At 32.4% G+C, this 24303-nt stretch overlaps 1 pseudogene; it reads right to left on the reverse strand.

The window, feature by feature from the left end:
• Nucleotides 1-17854, reverse strand: part of LOC141519213 (eukaryotic translation initiation factor 3 subunit L-like) — a 92540-nt pseudogene extending 74686 nt beyond the window's left edge.
• Nucleotides 17855-24303: the final 6449 nt, after the last annotated feature.

Consider the following 24303-nt stretch of genomic DNA (forward strand, 5'->3'; position numbering starts at 1 on the left):
ACTCAAAGACATGAGTAGTATGTTCCTCTATTTCCCAGATAGCTGGAAAGACAGTCTTAATATACTATAAGACTGAATCCAAATTCAAAACTATCTCAACAGGCTAGATCATTGGGCTAAATTTTGTAAGATGAATTTCAATGAGAAAATATAAAAGATCATATTCTGTATTGTGTCTGGTAGATGAAAGAGCATCCAGGTAGAAGAAAATTTCTAGTTTTGGTATGGGCAAATTCTAGAGTTTTATGCATGGTGTGATTAATACTTTTATTTTTACTACATACTTACTAAACTACTTTTCTCTTTAAATATGAACTTCAGAGAAAAGTATAAATGAAGGAATAGAGAAAGGAGACCAAAAAGGTAGTAATAAAGAAGGTGGGGAATAAAGCCACAAAGACAGGATGAGTCATACTGCTACTTAAGAAAAGGCATATGTGCATGTGCATATGTTTTTGTGTGTGTGTGTGTGTGTGTGTGTGTGTGTGTGTGTGTGAAAGAGAGAGAGAGAGAGAGAGAGAGAGAGAGAGAGAGAGAGAGAGATATTATGGTAGAAGTACTAAGGTTTTTCATTGGTATTTCTATCTATCATTCTGATTTTTCAGAGAGCCATAGCTTTTCCACTATCACATCTGTGTGATGTAAGAGAAACTCCAAGAAGATATCTACAATATGACAAATTTCCAGTCATAGAAGTACTCAAATAAAGATAGTTTCTATAAGATTAGCAATGTGTTCAAGTTCTTAAAGTACTCAAAATCTTCTTTTCTATATCCTCCTGTAATCACATAAAGGTTTTGCTATTTAATTTCATCTCAATGTAGGTGACTGACTGATAGTCACAGTTACCAGCTAATAGAAAGAATCTTGATATTGAATGCTAGATATTAAAATTAGGGACATTAAATTATCATCTTTTTTTTATTAGACAAAAAACTGTGTCCTTAAGATTTTTAAGTGGATCATATTAATAGTATCATAAAATAGTTATTTGTTTGGATTTTATAACAAAATATTAAGTGTTTTATAATTTTCTATTCATCACAGGATGTCAGATAGCTTAGTCTTAAGGTTGGAGTGGGGTCTTAGTAGTCATATAATCCAAATTATAAATCTTTTTTACAAAAAATAGTCCCACTAAATTGCAATTCAAATTTTGTTTAAATTTCTTCAATGATGGATAAATCATCACCAAAAATTAGCCAATTCCACTTTTGAATAATGATAATCATTAAGACATTTTTATTTGTTTCAATTCAGCTTTGAAAATCTGATTAGATAAAACAAGTGTAATATGGAAAAAATATAAAGAGCTAAAGATAGATGAATTTCAAGTTAGGAAGAGCAGAGTTCAAATTTTAGCTCAAACACTTTGTATTAAATCATGATGAGTAATTTACTAATTGAAACTTGAGGAAATTCTCTGAGTATTAGATTAAAATTTGACCTATTTAATAGATAATAATTTGCATTAGTTTTCTTAAATGAAAATTTGTTATTATTAAAAATAACATAACAAGGCAAAGTTCATGATTAGAATTTATGAATTCTTTAGAAGACCTAACAAACATGCAATTTTTTTTAAGTGATGGCTTCTCTGTGATCAACTTTAATTGAAAGGTTCTAAATATCCTTGGAGAACTAATCAAGGGGGTAGACGTTTCCCCACTTAGATATTTTTAAATGATAAAAGATTTCAGAGGTAATGAACATTATTTACTTAAAAATAAAAGCTTCCATTCTATGATTACAGTGAAATAAATCCTTAGGCAAAGCAGTCTCCATGAGTCAATTAGACATGTCTTATTTTGTATATTATACTTTTAATAGTCACAGATTCCTTGAATCAAGTTGACATTTTAAATATAAATAGCATGGAAAACCAAATAATTTTCAATTATAACATGAGCATATCAATTAACTTTATTTTATTTATTTATTTTCATCCTTTTGTACATATATATTTCCAAGTTACAAAATTTCCCTCTACTCTATCTTTCTACCTCCCTCCCCTCAGCAGGGAATAGTCAGGTTAGCATTTTACATGCTTATTTTGATAAACATATCTACAACTTTGTAATTTTTGGCATGAGGAATTGGGATTCAGGGAAAGAGATATGCAAGAAATAATTTTATAAAGTGTTCATCATATACAGAAGGGTTGGGTTTCTTCCTGTGTATTTTGTTTTGTTTGTTTTTCTTCTGCTGGTTAGGTATAATATAGTCAAAGACTAGTCAGATACAATTGTGCTAGAACTCTGGACTGCAATGAGGAGCTGCTTCCATTAAGGTTATTCTTCTTATAATGTTGCTGTTGATATGCACATTGCTGTCTTGGGTCTGCTCCTTTTGCTCAGCATCAGATCCTGTAAGTCATCCCATGCTTTGACTCCTACCATTTATGGTTTCTTATAGAACATAATATTCCATATATGTGAATCATAACTTGTTTAGCTATTCCCAAATTGATGGGTAATCACTCAAATTCCAATTCTTTGACATTGCAAAAAGAGCTTCTATGAATATTTTGGAGCATGCAAGACCTTTCCCATTATTTTACAATTTCTTCTAGATATAGTCCTAGAATGGGAATTGCTGGGTCAAAGGATATGAACAGTTTTATTGCTCTCTGCACATGGATCTATATTACTCTTCAGAAAGGCTGGATCTGTTCACAGCTCCAGCAGCAATGCACCTGTGTCCCAATTCTCCCACAACCTCTCCAACATTGAACATCTTCCATTTTTTCTCATCTTGGCTGAACTAATAGGTGTGAGATGATACCTCATTTTTGTATTAATTTTCATATCTCTAATCAATAATGATTTGGAGCATTTTTATGATTATATAGAGCTTTTAATTCCTTCATTTGAAAACTGTCTATTTGTATCCTTTGGCCAATTATCAATTGGAGAATGACTTGTGATCTTATAAATTTGATTCAATTCTCTATATATTTTAAAAATGGAACCTTTATCAGAACTACTGATTGTGAAGATTGTTTCCTCAGCTTTCTGATTTTCATCTAATTTTGGCAATATTGATTTGCTTAGTGCAGAAACTTTTGAATTTAATATACTTAAAATCGTTCATTTTGAAGTTTGTAATGTGCTCTAATTCTTATTTGGTCATAAAATTATCCCTTTTTCATAGATCAGATAGATAGTGTTTTTGGTCTATTAATTTATCTTTATTAATTTTTATCTTTATGTCTAAATCCTGTCTCCATTGTGACCTTATTTTGGCATAGGCTGTGAGATGTAGATCTATACCTAGTTTTTGCCATACTATTTTCCAGTTTTCCCAACAATTTTTGTCAAATGGTGAATTCTCATCCCAGAGGTTTATGTCTTAAGTTTTCAAATAGTAGATTGTGGTAGTCATTTAATGCAATTTCTCCTGAAATTGTCCTAATCCACTGATTCATTTCTTAACCCATACCAGGTAGTTTTGATGATTAATGCTTTATAATATAATTTCAGATCTGATATAGCTAAGCCATCTTCCTATATATTTTTCTCATCAGTTCCCATGTTATTCTTTCCCTTTTGTTGTTCCACATGAATTTTGTTACTATTTTTTCTAGCTCAGTAAAGTGGTTATTTGACAGTTTGATTGGTATCAATTAACTGATAAATTATTTATTGTTAAATAGAAATTTTGCAAAAGGCACCATAAGCACTGATTTCAGCACTGATAACTAACTTTTTTTACTCATTGTTTAAATTCTAGGCAAAGCTTAATCCTAACATTACCCTTATGATATATATGCATCATCTTATAATTCTTAGACATTTTTAATATGACACTGATTCTGCTAGGAACCATGTTTCAGTCATAACAAAAGTAATCATTATAATAATAATAATTATATTATTTTTTTTATATTTTCATATAAACAATATGCAACAATTACATGTATTACTCCATTTAGTATTTACAGTAACTCTCAAGTATGAAGGTTGCATTATTATTTCTTATGGAAAATATGTGTGGTATAAATTTGCTAAATGGAACAAAGAGACAACTTAATGGACCAATATAACATTCAATTCAAATAATTTTGTGCATGATACCTGCTATAAAATTCAACAGAATCTCAAAGGTTCATTAAATTAACAATTCTCATTGTGGTCTTAGAAGACCACTTTGCAGCTTAAAATTGCCTTATGGTTTATTGTTTTTATTTACCTTGTTATTTTTTATTAATGCATTATTTTATTCTTGTCTAAGTGACTTTTATTCTTTTCATTGCATGTAGAAAAAGTTTTCATTAAATAAAAACTAAATCTCACTTCTGATATTTAATAGTTCTGTGATTTTGAGCAAATAAATTAACCTCCTCGAGTCTCAGTTTCCACTGAGGTAAAATAAGGGGGCTGAATTGGATGCATATTCTAGTGCATTCTCTAAAGTGTCATCCTATAGAGATCTTATTCATCAAGGATATTAGCTCTTTTTTAGGGTTTTTGCAAAGCAATGTGGTTAAGTGACTTGCCCAAGTAATAATTACATGTCTGAGTATGGATCTGAACTCAGATCTTCTGGACTACAGGGTAAATGCTCTAACCATTGTGCCACCTAGCTGTCCCACCATTAACTTTTGAAACAATGAAGAAATCAAAATATTAATCAAAGCTGAGATGACCAGTGGTGTAGCCCAGGTGGCAACAGGAGAGAAGTCTCTCTTAGGTGCTCTCTCTATATATATAAAATTTAAAAACTCATAAAATAACAACTTTAACTAAATTTTCAATTGACAGAACCCACAGAAGGATCCAGTGAGGCAGTTCTTCAGCCCAAGGTAACTTGAAAAATAGTGGAAAGGCTCCACTCCACAGGGTTAGATGGGCAGCCTGCCAGAGTGAAGGAACTTCAGCCTCCTGGAAGCAGCCCCAGGGCATCTGGAAGCTGCAGCTCACAACAGTAGGAGCAGTTTCCCGACCTACAACCTGGGGAGCACTAGACACAACTTGGACGATCATTGGGGGCACCTCTGCGAGAGCCAGCCTATGAAGCCCAGCCCTCAGGGCACACAGTGAGCAGCATGGCCATGGCAACCCTGATCCAGGAAATAGAAGCAGGTGAAGTCTATAAGCAGGAGGCCCCAGACAACTGATCCTTGAGTGCTCAGTATACTTAAGTTAGGGGAGTGAAGAGAGACTTCTGAGGACTGCTCTCAGTACCTGGAACAGGACTCTGGGGATCAGACCACATTCAGAGCCTGATCCCAGTCTAGTCCCCACATAGAACAGCCACCTCCCCCACCTCAGCCCAGTGGTAGAGGGGTGCACTTGTGGTCATTCACAGACCAGGAGGGAAGACAGAGCCTCACACACTGATATCCTTGTCGGGGGTGTACCAATAATACTCAAAAGCTCAGGAAGCACCCGAAACCAGGCACAGGCTAGGAAAATGAGTAAACAGAGGAAAAAAGAGGAACTTTTTTGAGAAATACTTTGTTTATGATCCCAAGAAGGATCATAATAGTCAATCTCAAAATGAGGAAGTACAAGTTCTTGCATGTAAAAACTGTAAGGAAAAACAGAAATTGGGCTCGGCCTATGACAGAGATCAAAAAATATTTTGAAAATCAAGTAAAGGAGATAGAAGAAAAATTGGGAAAAGAAATGACAGAATCACAGGAAAAATATGAAAAAGAAGTCAACAGCTTGGTCAAGGAGATCCAAAAAATACTGAAGAAAATAACATGGTAAAAACCAGCAAAGGTCAAATAGATAAAACAGTTTAAAAAGTTATTGAGGAGAAGAATGTGTAAAAATGTAGAACTGGCCAGATGGACAAAAAAATAAGAAAGCTCTCTGAGGAAAATAAACCCTTCAGATGTAGAATGGAACTAAAGGAAGCTGCTGACTTTATGAGAAGTCAAGACACAGTACTTCAAAACCAAAAGAATGAAAAATTAGAAGAAAATGTGAAACATCTCATTGAAAAAACAACTGATCAGGCAAACAGATTCAGGAAAGATAATTTAAAAATTATTGGGATTCCTGAAAGTAATGACCAGAAAACTACCTCATTTTTAGAAAATTCCTACAGGAAAATTGCCCAGATATCCTAGAAACAGAGGGCAAAATAGAAATTGAGAGAATCCATCAATCTCCCTGAGAAAGAGATAAGAAAAAACCACCCCCCAGGAATATTATAACCAAGTCGCAGAACTCCCAAGTCAAAGAGAAAATATTACAAGCAGCCGGAAGGACACAATTCACACACATATCATGTAGCTGCAGTCAGGATCACACAGGACTTAGCAGCAAGTACATTAAAGACTCATGGGACTTGGAATATAATATTTTGGAATTCAAAAGATCTCAGAATGCAACCAAGAATCAACTACACAGCAAAACTGAATGTCCTCTTCCAGAGGAATAAAATGAACTTTCAATGAACCAGGGGAATTTCAAATGTTCCTATTAAAATGGCCAGAGCTGAACTGGCCAGGACCAGTGCCCTGTATCTTCAAATACAAGTCTCAGATGAAGCATAGAGAGAGGAGGAAAAGGATAAAAATATGAGGGACTCGATGATGAACTACATGTATTCTTGCATAGAAAAATGATACTGAAAATACTCATAAGAAACTTCTCATTTAATAGATCAGATGGAAGGAGCTTTTATAGATGAAGCACAGGAGAGAGCTGAATTTGAAGATATAATATATTGTAAAAATGGAGTCAGTGGCTAAAAGGGAAATATCATGGAAGTAAGAGTAAGGAGAGGTGGAATAGGCTAAGATATTTCATATAATAAAATTTTTATTACAATGAGCTATAGTAATGATATGGAAGGGGGAAGGTGAGGGGAGAATGAGAGAACCTTCGCTCTCATCAGAGGTGGCTTGGAGAGGAAACAGTATATATATATATATATATATATATATATATATATATATATATACTCAATGGGGTGTAGATATCTAGAGTAAAAAGGAGAGAAGGGGGACAGGGGAAGGGGGATGATGTGAGTGATGGTGGAGAGGGTGGACCATGGGAGAGAGTGGTCAAATATGACATATTTTCTTTTTTACTTCTTGCAAGGGTTTGGGATTGGATGGCCTATCTGGGACCACAGTGTCTTATAGGTGGCATGCAGTCTTGGTGCCTCTTGGCCACAGGGCTGGTGATCAGTCTGCTGTGCCACTCAGCTACCCTACAGCACATTTAAAAAGAGGGGCAGAGTGAAAGGAGAAAGAAAATATAGTGTATGGTAGTGAGGAATTACAAATGGAGGAAGTTGAGATCAGCAATGGCAACAGTGGAAAAGTATGGAAGTAGCTTTTGTGATGGACTTATCATAAAGTATGTGATCCACCCACAACAGAGTTGGTGGTGTTAGAACACAGACAACACATTTATTATTATTATTATTATTATTGTTATTGTTATTATTATTATTATTTTCATTTTAAAAAAAATTATTTTTATTTTTTTATTATTGGAGGGGTTGGCAGGACAAATGGGTTTGGGTGACTTGTCCAGGGCTGCACAGCTGGGTGATTGTTGGGTGTCTGAGACTGGATTTGAACCCAGGTGCTCCTGACTCCAGGGCTAGTGCTCCATCTATTGTGCCACCTAGCTTCTTCTATCATTATTATTATTATCATTTTAATTTTAATTTTAATTTTTTTCTCCTTCCTTTACTTTATTGTTCATCAGGGTGTATATTTTTTGGGTGGAGGGGGTATTATGTTTACTCTTAAACAAGAATATTTTAGTAATGTATAAAAAACACCATTTGTACAAAAATCAAAATAAAGAAATATAAAAAAAGAATTGACCCTCACCAAATGAGACTTAGATAGTATTCTAAAATTCAAATTAGATTATATTAATCACACAAAATTTAAAAAGTTTTTCAAAAACAAAACCATTGCAAACAAAATTAGAATGATCAGGAAAATTGGATGTGGTCAAATTTTCAGCAAATACCTTTGTTAAAGGACTCATTTAATAATCATATAGAGAACAGAGTCAAATTTATAAGACTAAATGTCAGCCCCAATTGATAAATGGTCAAATGATATGAATAGGCAGTTTTTAGCCAAAGAAAAGAATTATCAAAAAGTCATTTGAAAAAATCTCTTAATCATTATTGATTAGAGAAATGCAAATTTAAAAAAGCTCTGTGTTATGACCTCATACCTATCATATTAACTAATTTGAGAAAAAATAGAAATATAAATGCTTTAGGAGATGTTAGAAAATGGGATAGTATCTCCTATATACTATATGTGCAATTGTGAACTGTTGCAAGCATTCTGAAAAGTGATTGGTACTATGAACAAAAGGGCTATAAAATTGTGCAAATTCTTTGATCCAGCAATACCACTATTAAGTCTATCCAAAGGAGATTAAAAAAATGATAGGTCCATATTATTACAGAAATGTTTGAAGTAGCTCTTTTTGTGGTGATAAAAACTGTAAATTGAGAGGGTGTACATCATTTGGGGAACGACTGAGCAATTTGTTGAATATGATTTCAATGGAAAACTATTTTATAGTAAAAAGTCACAGGTAGAGTGGCTTCAGAAAAACCTCAAAAGACTTACATAAACTGACACAACTGAAATGAGTAGAAACAAGAAAATACTGAATATAATTTAAAAATATATTTCTATTATTTTTATCAATGACAAGAAAAATAATTTTTAAAGCATTTTTAAAATGTTGAGATCCAAGATCTATCTCTTCCTCCTTCCTCTCCCCACCCCGATGGTAACTAATTAGGAATTTATTTTTCATGTACAATTATATAAAGTTTTTCCATATTAGTCATTTTTGTACCAGAAGAGAGGAATAAAAGAATAAATGAAAGTGTTGAAAAGCATACTACAGTCAGAATACAATCTGTAATCAATTAATTTGTTCTTTCTCTGGAGGAAGATAGTATGCATCCTTATTAATCATTTAGAATTTTCTTAGATCGTTGCATTTCTGATAATAGATATGTGTTTCACAGATGTTCATCAAACAATACTCCTGTTACTGTGTACATTGTTCTCCTGATTCTGTTCACTTCCCTAGGCATGTGTTCACTTGTTTAGTAATCCTACCAAGGTTCAAAGATAGGATACCAATCTAATTCTTTGGATTTTAAATCTATTATTATTTCAACCATAACCTATTTTTCACTGTTTTCTATTAGCATCCTAATTGACCTCCTCATCCCTCCTCCTCCTTTATACTTCTGCCAAATTAATTATCCTAAACATTGCTCTATTTATTGAATTTCGTTTGCATCAGTGTACATATTTTTTTACTCATATATGTGCAATTGATTTAGAATCCAAAGAATAATTTTCAAATTTTGTCTTTGTCCTTTGTTAATTTTGTGACATTGGGAAAGTTACAGCCTTTCAGATTCTCAATTTCTTCATCAATAAATTTAGGAGTTTTGATTAGAGTAACTATAAGATATTTTCCAAAGAAGAATACATGAGTCTAGAGTTGTTGTTTGTTCTTCAAGAAGGCAATGACATCAGGGAGGTGATACCATAACATATATTTGAATTGGATATAAGTGAGAGGAGTGCTCTGCTACATCATCCAACTAACATTTTTTTTTTCACCTCTGGAGACATCTAGACATTTATGAATCAGAATGACTGGAGATGATCCAGCATGAGCGGCAATTAGGTTTAAGTGACTTGCTCAGTATCACAAGGCAAGTAAGTGTCAAGTGTCTGAGGCTGGATTTGAACTCATGTCTTCCTGACTTCAGGAGCAGTGCTCTATCCACTGTTAACTGCCCCAAGGATTATTATAATAGGAAGGAATTAAATTTCCAGAGTTCCTATGAAGGAATGGAAGGAATTAAGAAAGAAGGAAAATTTGGGTTCTAGAAGATTGTGATGAAAGAAAGGGAATACAAAATTTATGAAAGCAGAATAGATTCAGGACATGTAATTGCCTATTGCTCTATCCCATTAGTGCTGAATTAAAATGAAAATAGTGGTCATGAAATATGAAAATCTACCACTTTTCGTAGAAAGGATAATGTAATCAAAGGGGACTACTCCCTGATCATCAACTTGACCTGACCTTTCTCAAACTCAAGGGGCATGAAGTAAAATCCTGTTTCAGCTATTTACTTTGCATGACACTAAAAATTATGTAAGCTTCCTGACATTCAATTTCCTTTACCATTAAATAAATAGATGAATGACTGGGTTTAATTTATTTACTTATTTGTGAATGGATAGTTTTTTATTTTCCTTTTTTGATCAGAATTATCATTCTATAATTTCTAATTCATACTAGTTCAAAATCTATTTTCCATCACATTGCATCTTCTCTGACCACCTCCCTGACTTGAAATAGTGAAATCAGTAGCTCCTCAGTGGATAAATTGCTTGACCCAGAGTCAGAAAATCTAGGTCTCAAGTTTACTTCACACACTTACTAACTCTGTGGACCTGAATAAGTCACTTGACCTTTGTTTGTCTTGGTTTCCATATATGCAAAATGTGAAATAATAAAGCACTTATTACATACAATTGAAGTGAGGATGAAATGAAGCAATGTCTTTGAAGTACTTCACAAATTTCAAAGAGTTATATAAATGTTGTGGTTCAATCATTTCTCAATTGTACCGGAATCTTTGTGACCCTATTTGTGGTTCTCCTTGCAGAGATGCTGGAATGGTGTGCGATTACCTTCTCTAGCTCATTTTCATGATAAAGAAACTAAGGCAAATAGGATTTAGTGACTTACTCAGAGTTATACAGGAAATATTTGAGGCTAGATCTTAATTCAGGAAGATGGTTCTTCTTTACTTTATATCTGACACCCTATCCACTATGCAATCTAGCTGCTAAACAGCAAATCAGTTCTCTGACATTTACTAGGTGTGTAACCCTGGGCAAGTTACTTAACTCTTTTTGCTTCTGTTTCCTCATCTGTCAAATGAGTTGCAGAAGGAAATAGTAATCCCCTCCAGTATCTTTGTCCCCCCAAAAATCTCAATTGGGGTCTTGGTAGAGTTAGATACAATTGAAACAAAATAAACAACAACAACAATAACGTACAAATGTTAGGGATTATTATTTATCATTTATCATTATATTTCCCAAAATGAAAATGATGAAACTCAAACTGAGAGATTTTAAATTAAATTTTCAGGGTCATAGAGTTAGTAAGCATCTGAATAAGGATTAAAACTTATGTATTTTAGACCCTAGATTCAGCACTTTCTCTTCCAGGTCATCTGATTCCAAAGAATTATTAAAAAAAAAAAAACTTTCAATATGCAAGAGGTCAAGAGGTTACAATGGAATTAAGTTAAAAATAATAAGTGAGAAGATTTCTGCTATTCCCCTCACTTATTATTTTTAATACTACATATCTCTCATTTGTCTTTCCAGTTGGTATGCATATAAATGTTATATACATTTCCATTTTAAAGTTCCTTAAAAACATGGACTCTGTGGTTGTGTGTGTGTGGTTTGTGTGTGTGTGTGTATATTTTAGTTAACACAATTTTATTAGGAGTAGGAAATTTTAATCAGTAGAAATGAACTCTAAATATTCAAAAATATAGATCAGAATCTTTTCTGCTACTTATCTTAATATATTGACTGCGAGAGGAGTTATATGAGTTGTTCATGGTCATGCAGAGAGTATAGATCTAAGGAGGGACTTCACCTAAGATATTCCTGACTCTGAGGACAGGTCTTAATTCACTACAGCATCCTACCACTTTTTTGCATACCTAATAACTGATAATAGAAGTCTGTTGAGTTCAGACTGAAAATCAGACTCCATCACTTAGTGATGGAGTCTTTGTAGACAAATCATTTAATTTCTCTTTGTCCCAATTTCTTTATAAAATGAATTTGATGCTACTTTATAAGATCATTGTGAGAACTGAATGAGATAATGTATGTGAAATAATTTGTAACCACAAAATATCCAAAGCTATGATTCCATGTGTTTAAAATCATTGAACTGGAGCAAGTGGTCATGTAGCTAGCAACAACATTTTACTAAAGGAATCTATCATTTTCTTCACATGTGGAAATGCAACTCTTTTTATTTAACATGACTGACTGATTTTAAACACCACAAATGTACTCAACTTCAGTAAGCCATCTGTCAGGTTATCATAACTTCCATGTTTTAAACATTTTATGCCTAAATGAATTCAAATAAAGTCATTCATATTTTTATGAACCATGTCTTTCTTTTCTCTTCTCATTTTTAATTTTCATCTGCTCTTTTAACCACCTAAATGATCTATTTAAAATAAGCCTTGTAAAAACAGCTCTTAGTATATTTCATTTTACCCCCACCTTCCATAAAATTCTAAAGTTAAGGAGTGATAAGGAAGACAAATAATAGAGGAACATAGTGAATTTTGCATGACCTTATAAAGAGAAAGGTCACTTAATATAAATACTTATAGAATTTTTGTTAATCTTATAATTTATTGAAACTACTTTTTTATAATTACAGGGTCATGAGATTTTTGTAAAATGAAGGAGAAAAGAAGTTTACAAACAACATTTAAAATATCAAATAGTAAATATGTTATAACACTTTATCTTTGCTCTCTTTCACTTTTAAGAACAAAATAAAAGATAGTTTAAGGAAATTAAATGATTTTCCTTCATCAATTCTTTCCTTTTATCTTCAAACATTTAAAAGGAAAGTCATTTTTCCTTATTAAAAGCTAAATACCTGATTTTTCTTATAGGTACTCAAGATTGGATAAGAGGCAACAAATGGACAGAGAACAATTCAAATAGAATGATATGTATTATACAGGATACTTCATTTATACTATGGCACAACCATAAGGTATGTAGAATATTAAATTATGTTATTTCATTTTTTTATTTTTAATACTGGTTGACTAAGTAGAATGAAATGCAATGCTGAAGGTTCATCAGATATCTTCTACATTTACAACGGAATTTTCAAAACATGCAAATTTATAGATGAATTTTGCCAACCTTACACTGGATACAATTCACTCATCAAATGAGCTACAAATCTAGGAGAAATCTGTTCATCTAAGGAAGAGTAAAGAGAGATACAAACAGTTACAGAGAGAGACTGACAGAAACCTAGACAGAAAGAGAAAAACAGTAAAGTAAGGAAAAGATAAAATGAGACAGACATAAAGATGTCTTATTAATGAAGTCTTCAAATATTCTAATTATTAAATAACATTTTCCAAATTTAATGATCTAGAATACTATAACAAATATTCTGTGAATTTCACCCTAGTACATAAGACATTTTTCTAATCATATTCATAAGATCCTTTTTATTCAGTGCCTACCCCAACTAGAACATATTTCCCTTGAGGGTAAAAACTTGCTTTCTTTTTGTATGGGATTTGGCATCACTTCTTGTGGAGCATAAAAGCACTCAATAAATGCTTAGTAACAGCATTATTTGAAAAGAAATAATAAAGTGGTTGAATAAAGGTCTAATGACTAATCTGTAAATTGGAACTAGATGGGACTGTCCATCAAGTTATTACATATGTATCTCTTTATGCCTATCTTTGTTTCTGTCTTGCTTTTGACCTCATTCTCTATCATTGTGTGATTCACAGAGGAATACAGGAGATGGTCAGTAAAATTGGTCCACTATTCTGTAGGGGAAAGAGAGGTAGCTGAATTACTTTTCAGGAATTATTCAGTTCTTCCAATATTAAAGTATTTAGTCAAAATGTTTATCACTTATATATAATTATTATCACAGTAATGCTCTATAGTACAAATTGATTCATTACATAAGAATCAAAATGATAAGTAACCAATAGTGCAGTGAAAAATAGAATGGTAGGCATCAGTAAGGTACTATTAAGAACTTCTCACAAGCAGTCATGATAATCCTTCTCATCATAGAAATTAAAATTCACTTCTGCTCTCCTCACCCAATCATTTCTTTATTAAAAAAGAGACTATATGTTATGTACCTACAAAGAGGTGGATAAAGATTAATAAAGTTGATAGGAATTTAAACCTTATTGATTTCTTAATACTCTCTTCCTTGCTTATACTTAAAGGTGGTCTATGGAGTGTGAGTTGAAGCTATATCCAGATTCCTAAAAAAAATGTGTCTCTCAGTCTCTCAGAAGTCTTGAGCTTCAAGGCTCAAGAACAACTCAATCATCTCGCTCTCATTCAACCCCTAAAAATTAGTTTCTTTTTCTCCAGTCCACAGACAATTTTTGAACATACACATACTCCACCATCCATCCAATGTCCAACCAGGGCTACCAATCACTTGACATTCTTTCATTGTAAATGTGTTCTATAGTGATTGTTGTTCCTATTGTTGTTATTATTATTTTTATCACTCTTTGTCTTACTTGCTTTTGTCACTCTCTATTTGCCTTTTCAGTGTCCTCATAAAGCTCACTTCTGTTGAATTATTTTTCCTTTGAACATATCTACTTCAAAAAATTCCTTTCAAATACCCATGGAATAGTTTGTATCTCCATATTCTTTGCAATCATAGCAAGAAGAAAACATGTAAAAACTTTTTAAATAAGAGCAAAATGTGATTAATAGCTACAGGCTGCTAGATATCTCAGCTGTCTTTCTTCATAGCCATTTCCCTTCTGCCAACATGGTGAGAATCTATTATTCTATTATATAAATACCATTGATAATTTTGATATGAGATGCAATATCATAGATAATGATGAATGAAAAAGGAGGTAATTCAATCAAGTTTACAGAATGAGAAATGGAGAGATAGAAAGATTCACCATGTATCCATGATGAATTAAAATAACAGGAAGCTAATCTATGAATGGATTTTCATCAGAGCATTGATGAAAAGACATTGTTAATAATCATAATGATTTAATTACATTGAACTCAGAAATCCATCTGTGGAGGGCATAGAGAATACATAAATTGTATGAGTCTATCAGATTATCAATATAAACAATCATCATGCATAAAATTGGAATATTAAAACAGATAAGACTCCATTCACTCAATATTTCCTTATGTATGAAAGTTTATAATTAAATAGTTTCTGATACTGACAATTCCTAAATCAATTCATTTAATAAATAACTTATTTGTATGAGATGCTGTGCTAGGTACAGTAATAAAAAAATAAAGATGTACTAACATCTTTACCAACAAGAAGTAGGCATTCTATTGGAAGAATACTCAAATAAAATGGAAGGGATTTTGATGTGGAAAAACTGACCAATTCGAGGAATGTTATTTTTCATGTATATCTTTATTTGTTTGTTTATTTATTTATTTTCATCTATATGAATATATTTTTTATTTTTTGAATATATATATATATATATATATATATATATTTTAAGTTACAAAATTTCTTTCTACTCTCCCTTCCCTTCCCACCTGCTTTCTCTCAATGGCAAACAGTCAGGTCAGCATTGTACGTACATGATTACAGTTTAATTATTTTCAGTAAAAGGAAATAGTATTAAGGGAAAGAGAGACATAAGAGATAATTTGTATAAAGTGTTCATCACATTCTACAGGGTAGGTTTTTTTGGTGTGTGTTTTGTTTGTTTAGTTTCTCTTCCCCTGGATGGGGATAACATTGCCCATAGCTGTCTAATATAGTTGTCCTACCTCTCTGAACTACTGAAAGTAACTGCTTCTATCAATGTTGTTCATCTCACACTGTTGTTGCTAATGTACATATTGTTCCCTTTGTTCTACTACCTTTGCTCAGCATCACATCCTATAAGTCATTCCATGCTTCTCTATAGTCTGACCATTTATGGTTTCCTATAGTGTTCATGTACTATAACTTATATGGCCATTCCACAATTGATGAGCATCTCCTCAATACCCAATTATTTACCACTGCCAAAAGTGCTGCTATGAATATTTTGGATCATGTGGACTTTTTTCTTTGTAATAATTTCTACTGTAAATAGACCTAGAACTGGAATTACTGGGTCAAAGGGTGTGAACAGTTTTATTACTTTTTGGGCATAGTCCTATATTGCTCTCCAGAAAGTTTGTAACATTTCACAACTCAACCAGCAATCAATGTTCCAATCCTCCCACAACCTCTCCAACATTGATCATTTTCTCTTTTTTCCCAATTTGCCCACTCTGGTAAATGTGAGGTGATACCTCATTGTTTTAATTTGCATTTCTCTAACCAATAATAATTTGGAACTTTTGTTCATGTTTATATATAGCTTTAATTTCTTCATTTGAAAATTGTGGGCTCATATTCTTTGAACAATTATCATTTGAGTAATGATTCATGACCTTTCAAATTTGATGCATTTCTCTATGTTTTAGAAATGAGACCTTAATCAGAATTCCTGGTTGTGAAGACTTTTCCAGTTTTCTGGCTTCCTTCTAATTTTGACAGAATTGATTTTTTTAGTGCAAAACCTTTTTTAATTTAATATAGCCAAATGATTCATTTTTGTTTATAATGTACTTTAATTCTTTTTTTGGTCATAAATGTATCCTCTTTTCATAGATCTGATAGATAGACTATTTGTTGGTCTATTAATTTATCTACTCTTTGTGTCTAAATCCTGTACTAATTTTGACCCCATTTTGATATAGCATGTGAGATGTGGATCTATGCCTAGTTTTTGCCATTTTATCACTGTTCTCCAGTCAACCAGATGATCTTACATTAGACAGCAAAGATATGTCCACTAGTTCCATTCTGATAGACTATAGGGAACTTCAGCGTAATCAGCTTGCTTAGATTTAGTAGGAGTAGACTCTTGTCCTAACATGCTGCCTGGGAAGTCAACTCAGTCTATCAGAAAAAAAAAAAACAAACAAAGAAAAAAAAACAAGAAAAAACACCCAGTCTTTTAAGTATCAGAGTATTTTTATTTTGTTTTTTTTTTTGGGGGGGTGGGGGGGAAATACTGTACTCAGTCTACTACACGGAGTAGAAAATGTAAATTAGAATAAGATTATGTGGAAGATACATATACTATTCCACAGTTTTTGACAATAACTCAGAAATCAGAACTTCTGACAGTAATCTTTCTAATGTGAAAGTAGGTGGCAATCAGAATTCCTGAACTCCTAGAGAAGTAGAGATAGATATAGTGTTCTTTCTATTTGGCTTATAATAATACATTGCTATGGAGAATATTATTTGGAAGAAGACTCTAACTAATTAAAAAGAAGCATTACATTTGAGCATCAAAACCAGAGAACTTATTGCTGAATAACTTTTGCTCTACTCCCACAATGTTTTATATGATGAAATAGATGGAGCCTTAGTAAAATACTTGGAAACTGTTTTCCCAGAAATTGCCTGCCAAGACAATGAAATTTGAGAGTTTTTTTTTTTAAATCCCAGTGATCATTTTAGGAGGTTAGTGAAAATGGGGAGAACGAAGAGATTGAAATTGAGAACTTTATGAAACCAAGATGATGATGACATTGGGACTCAGTTGCTTGCCTGGATTAAGATTTTCATTCAATGACAAAGGAAAGTTGATACACATATACAAATGTATCTGTTGGGATGCTAGTGAAGAAAGTATTCCTTCAATTCTCCCATTTCACATACATGTTAAATAAATCAAACATGTTTTTATGATCTCTTCTATGGTTACATTTTATCTATTCTATATGCATTATATTATCATATGAAATATGTATATGATCATAGACATGCTCATTTTAATGTATGTAATTTTAAATACCTATAAAAGATGCAGCATTACAGACTCATCTTAAAAAAATGTTGGAAATACCCTTAGGAGTAGCATTTGCGTAACTCCCTGTAGGGTAACTCCCCAGATCTACTCCTCTGGGGCTAAGTATGTGCTGAGGCCAGCATTGAACTGGGCTCTCACTCTGGTGCAGGAGCGTTTTCATGCTAACCTTTTCAATTGTCCTTGGTAATCCCTGGACTAAGAGGTCTGGAAACCACCATTGCTTCCATAGATCCAGGTGTCACCAGGGGCCCAGGGACCCCACAGACTGTTCCTGGATAGCTAGGTAGGTTTACTATGGCACAACCTGGGTTGCCCTTTAACACTTTCCACCATGGTGTAATAAACCTTTTCTGTGGATATTCCCAGTATATTGAACTAGAAAATTGTTTCACTGACTTTTTTTGTGGATTCTGCCCCACAAGATAAAATTTGGCTAGAGTCCCAAAATTTAATGGAATTTGGAGTAGTTTGGGGGAAATTTTTGCTTTCCATCCATCTTAGCTCTGCCCCAATAAGCTTAAATTTGTTGCATGAAAATTTGAAGACAAACCACAGAGAGAAAGGACTATCTTTAAAGGATATCAGGAAATGTTTCTTAGAAAAGTTCAGAAATGAATGAAACCAGGAAAATATATCATGAAAATATAATGGGAAGAGAGAGAAAGAATTTTGGGCAAATGTGTGCCAGTAAATATTTCCCAAACAGTTCTTCCCTCTCTTGTCCTTTTAAAACGTACACACCTTACTCAGTTAAGTTTGATCTGCATTTTAAATATTTTCTCCCTTGCTTTCTTAAATCTAGACAATCAACAAAATAATCATGTCCTGATTTGTAGCATTTGCAGATTTCGACAATATAAATGTTTCACATGCTGAAATTTTAATAATTAGACCAAAGCAATTTGAATCTAGTGTACTTTTGGTTCTAGGCATGGGATAGAGCAATTAGATGATGCCCAGAATCATGTGGTGAAATGTTTTGCCCCAGGAAAATCAAGGAAACAGACAAGTGCCACAGTGGATGTAGAAAAAAAGGTGAAGTTTCAGAAGACTTTAAAACCAAACAGAGGATTTTATATTTGATCCTGTAGGCAGCAGATCGCAACTGTAGTTAATTGAAAAGAAGGAGTGACAAGGATGAACTTGCATTTTTAGAAAGATGGATTTGACAGATGAGTGAAGAATATACTGAAATGGGCAGAAACTTAAGAAAAGCAGAACAACCATCAAGTTGTTGCAATATCTAATAGTTTTCTTTTCTTTTTCTTTTCAATGAAATCTGCTATAATTTTATCAAGAAATCTTATGAGAAAACTCTCTATGATGTATTGTAATACTAGGTCTTCAACTTCAAGTGTTAGAAATTTTCTGGAACCATTAAAAAAGTTTGAGCATGATCATAGTATAAATATAATATATTTACTTATGTACATATTATGCATGCTGTATATATGTACATATATAAACATAAGTATGCATGTATATATATATATATATATATATATATATATATATATATATTTATATGGAGAGAGAGAGAGAATGAGAGAATGGAAAGTCTAAACCTGACAGCAGTTCTCTACTATTCTGCTGCCTCTTTTTAATATACATTTTTGTCTGTGTATGTTTATATTTGTAGTCTATCTAAAATATGGGGAAAGCTTTTCTTAATTTCCATGACTAAGTTACCTATATAGCTTTTAATTTACCATCTCACACAGATATCCTCCATTGACAAGACTCATTAGCCTATTTTCATGTTAAAGGTTTCTGAGGTTCTACATTGGAATACAGAGTTTGGAAGGTGAAATGAGCCATTTAACAATGGGCTATTGGATACTTGTGGTCCATGAGAAGTAAAGTGTGGGTCATTGACCTTACTTGTAAGAAGAGAAAAAAAAAATCTAATTCTATTTTTAAGAGACATTTTTAAAGAGAAATTGAGGATAATCATGGAGGTTAAAGTTGCCACCTGAAAGTAAATGATCATATAGTTGTAACTGTAAACATGTTTTCATGGATGTATCCTGAAGTCAAGTTAACATATTCCAAGAAATGAGAGGTGGAGGTATTTAGTTAAAGAAGACTAATTTGTAAAGGACTTTTAATTACAACCCTATTTCCTAGTCATTAACAGAATATAATGAATGATTTAAAGAATGGAATACAAATATTTCTGCATATCCAATGGATATTGGAAGCTTTCTCAGACAAAGTAGTAGTAAGATTTAGACACTTGAACCTAAATTGCCCTACTCCTAGGTAGTCCCTTTAAAATTCATTCAAAAATGACACTTAACCTTCCCACTCCAAATTAAAAAAAAACTTTATCAAACCATATTTGCTATAGAACTGATACTTGATTTTAGACAGAGATTTTTGTAATTTCTATTGTCAGAACATTGAATTACTCTAAGGAATGCATCCAAAAATAAGTACATAAAGGTTAGGTTGTATTCCTATTATTGCTTTTTTGGTAGAAGTTAATATGTATCAGACCAGTTTAAATATATTTCATAAAGTTAGATTATTGAGGACAAAATTTAGATAGTAAAAATTATAGGACAATCCTTCAACTAATGATAATGTTGAATTCAAGACCATATAAATACATGGATTTAACTCAATACTAGGCAACTCTCTTAATCTAATATATATGTGTGTGTATATATATATATATATATATATATATATATATATATATAGTCACATACACTTATATATTAATCTGAGGCCTGCTCTCTAAGATCACTAGGAAGAGAAGGAGAAGGAAGAAAGAGGAAGTAAGAGAAAGAGAAAGAGAAGAAAAAGATAAAGATGGAGACAGGGAAACAAAGGGAGAAGAGAAAAAGACAGATTGACAGAAAGAGAAAAGAGAAAAAACAGAGAAAAAAAGGAAAGAACAAAAAGATAAGCAGTGAGGCATAGAAAGAAAAAATGAGACATAGAGATTGAGACAAAAGGGAAGAGCAGAGGCAGAGAGATATGAGATATTGAGAGATAACAGAGACAAGTTAGAGACAGAAATGGGGAAGAGATGAATAGCTTGAGCTAGAATTGTGTGATATAAGAAAATGGATATATACACATTTTCTAATATCTACAAGACTTTGTGCTCATATCCATCAGATATGCTGTCATGGATTTTGAGCTTGAAGTTAACCATACTACTGGGATATAGATTTGATTGAGTACCTGACTTGGGAGAATAGTTATGATAGATCATTGCCTGACTTTTCTATAGATTGATACAAGAAAAGCAAATATCCTTCATACATTATAACACAGCAACATTCCTTTCAAGTCATTTTCCTTATATCCTTCCTGTCTTTCTCAAATATCATATTTTTGAAATCAGATACTAATTGAGTCTTAGTTGTAAAATGTACTTTTCAACTCTTCCAGAAAAGTCCTTCTTTACTATACTGACATCACTTTGAAAGTGTCACTAATGTTCAGATCCGATTTTTTTTCTGAGTGCATTGTATTGAAATGTATGCTATGAGGATTTCACTCACCAGTACAGAACAAAACTATTATCCCAGAAATTTTCCATATAGATTACACCATGAACTGGTATTTATTAAAATAGGTAAATAGATATAGATATAGAAATGCCTATATATGTTGTATTTATGTGTTCAACAAATGTTCAGACAGAGCCTTTACATTCTAACCCAAATTAATTAATTAATTGCACATACAATATTATCCACTGAATAAGAATAAAAGACTTTACCTGATAGTGACTTATTCCTTTAAGAGTCTCAAATTTGGAGGTGGAGGGGCGGCTAGGTGGCATAGTGGATAAAACACTGGCCTTGGAGTCAGGAGTACCTGGGTTCAAATCCAGTCTCAGACACTTAATAGTTACCTAGCTGTGTGGCCTTGAGCAAGCCACTTAACCTCATTTGCCTTGCAAAAACCTACAAAAAAGTCTCAAATTTTATGCTCACAACTTTAAGGTTGTTGAAATACATTTGTTTTTATATCCTTAATGAACAGTTTTACACTGAAATGTAGCATGCCCTTACTAGTGACAGTTAAAACAAAATAATTAAAATCATTTGGCAATTCAAGTAAGAAAAAATAATCCACTTTCAATTTAAGGCACCTATGATGTGGTATCCCTTCATTCAGTCCTCCAAATAAATTATATTTGGGAAATGAGGCAAATGGATAATAGAGAAGCAAGCAATAATCTGATGATCTTTTATGTTGTCTGTAGTATGGATAACAGAGAAAGGTTTAGGCAGGAGATAATTGTTCTATAGGCATTACACCAGAAGTCTTAAAGTGTATTATTAAGTATTTTGCCAGAGGATTGTTTAGCTTTATGAAGTCTTCAGAGCCCTAATCCATTTCCCTCTCCCCACCCCACCCCATTCCCACTGAGTCTATATATACCTCAATCAAAATAATTCCCTTTTTCTTTTCTTTTGCTTTCTAGTATAATCTGTCAATGTATTGGGGCCAGAACAATAGTACAAATTGATAGATTTTTTTTAATCAATATGTTAGATCATTAAAATGAGCATTGCCACTCCTTTGTTAAAAAACAAACAAATAAACAAGCATAAACTTTAGCTGTTGGATTTCTTATTTATTCAAAACTTTAATAGATTTATGATCAATTGTGTAAGTACTCCCTTCAACATTGTAGATTGCAATTCATCTGTTCCTTCTTCCCTGATGTTGTCTTCCTTGATTCTCTAGAGGAGATATACCCAACCTAATAAGTTCACTGTTCTTTATTTCTTGAAAAGGCTATGAGCACAAAGTGAGCATATGATCTATTCATTTGTTATACTTTGTTTTCTTCCACAGGACTGAGTCAATTTTTGTAAATAAAATTCTTGGTTAAAATATTTCGGATGACTTTTGGTGTTCAAGTCAGTTAGAATTGCTCTAGTTCTTTGAAAAATGTACAAAATATTTCATCTATATAAAGAGGAGGAATTCAAGGTTTTATATGCTAACATATGAAAACATATTTTTTCATTCCCTTGTCAATTAAAATCACAAAACCATTTGTTTGGTTTGCTTACGCATGGAAAGAGAAGTTGAAAAGTAAAGAAATTATTCCTACCATACAGAAGATAAAATGTATTTGTCAATATTTTTGGATTAATTTAGTTATTTTTACTTTATATGTTATTTGTGAATATACAGATACAGTTTTGATTTAGATTAATTCTAATGTGGGATAAGGGAAAAGAATGAGCATTTATGTAGTTTTTTCAATGTATGAGTCCCTGTGCTGAACACAAACAACCTAAAGAGAAAGTAGGTACTGGTTTCCCCATTTTACAAGTGAAGGAGCTAAGGTTAATAGAAGTTATATGACTTGGTCCAGCGTCAAACAGCTAGTAAATATCTGAGTCTACATTTGAACCCAGGTCTTCCTTATTCCAAGATCAGCACTCTATTCACAGTGATATCTAGTTTCCTATAATCATTAACTTTGAACTTAGCTAAGAGTAAGACCTATGCTCCTTATCATTTACATTTTGGGAAATAGTTTCTTAAGACTGTTTCATAACAAGTCAAACTCAATATAATTCAAAATAATATATTTATAAAATTAATATATTTTCCAAAGTTGGAACTTTTAGCAAATTTTATTTTTATCAAACATTATCTGAATACTATATCTTCCCATGAAACAAGGAAATAGCTATATTAAGTGTGCTCAATTTAAGGACTGATAATGCATAACTCACTATAAATAAAAATATGTACATTTTCACATAAATCAAAGTCCTTAGAAACATTATTTATAAAATAATGAATTTCTTTCTCATTAATTAATAAAATCAATTGAAAAAAGTGAAAACTCACTAGTTAAAATTTAAAATCATTCATTACAGATAAATATATTCAAATATCATCTGAAATTGCCTGTATTTTGCCTCTTCTTCAGAGAGGAAATTATTACCTATTGATAAAAAAATGACTTCTAAGTGTCTTCTCTTCTATTATGTTTGATTGGTGAGTTCCTTAGTCCTCATTCAAGTACTTTTGCAGGTCAGAAAACAGGATTTATAAATTCTATACCTAGACATTTATTTCCACATTTTATTCTTTGAAGAATTCTAAGTTCTGATATATATAAAAACCTACTGTGAATTGACACCTCTTTGAAGTTTATTGTAGAAGATCATTTGAATTGGTATTACTCCATTTATTTTACTGGTATCATGACATACTCATAAGTCAAATTCCTCTACCAATATCAGCAAGGTTTTGGCAAATTCTAGTCTTACTACCACCTTTGACACATGCTGACTAATAGACCTTGAGTAACTCATTAGAGATCACCAGGCAGGATAAGAGAATGGATGCTGAGTTCTTTTCTCAAATGTTTCTTCAGAGAGTACAATGATGAGAAGTTAAAATGTCAAAACATTCACTTGTCAAAAAGACTATTTTTATGAAGAACTCACACAGGGCAAGGACTCACAAGCAGGTAAAAAGAAGCAGCAACACAGGGAACTCTGAAGGTATCTCTTAAGAGCTTTGGAATTGATTGTGCAACATGGGAGACATGGCATAGGACCTCCCAGCATGGGATACTCTCATCAAAGATGGTGCTATGCTCTCTGAGAA

Source organism: Macrotis lagotis, chromosome 3 (assembly GCF_037893015.1).
Source record: "Macrotis lagotis isolate mMagLag1 chromosome 3, bilby.v1.9.chrom.fasta, whole genome shotgun sequence".
Classification (NCBI taxonomy): Eukaryota; Metazoa; Chordata; class Mammalia; order Peramelemorphia; family Peramelidae; genus Macrotis; species Macrotis lagotis.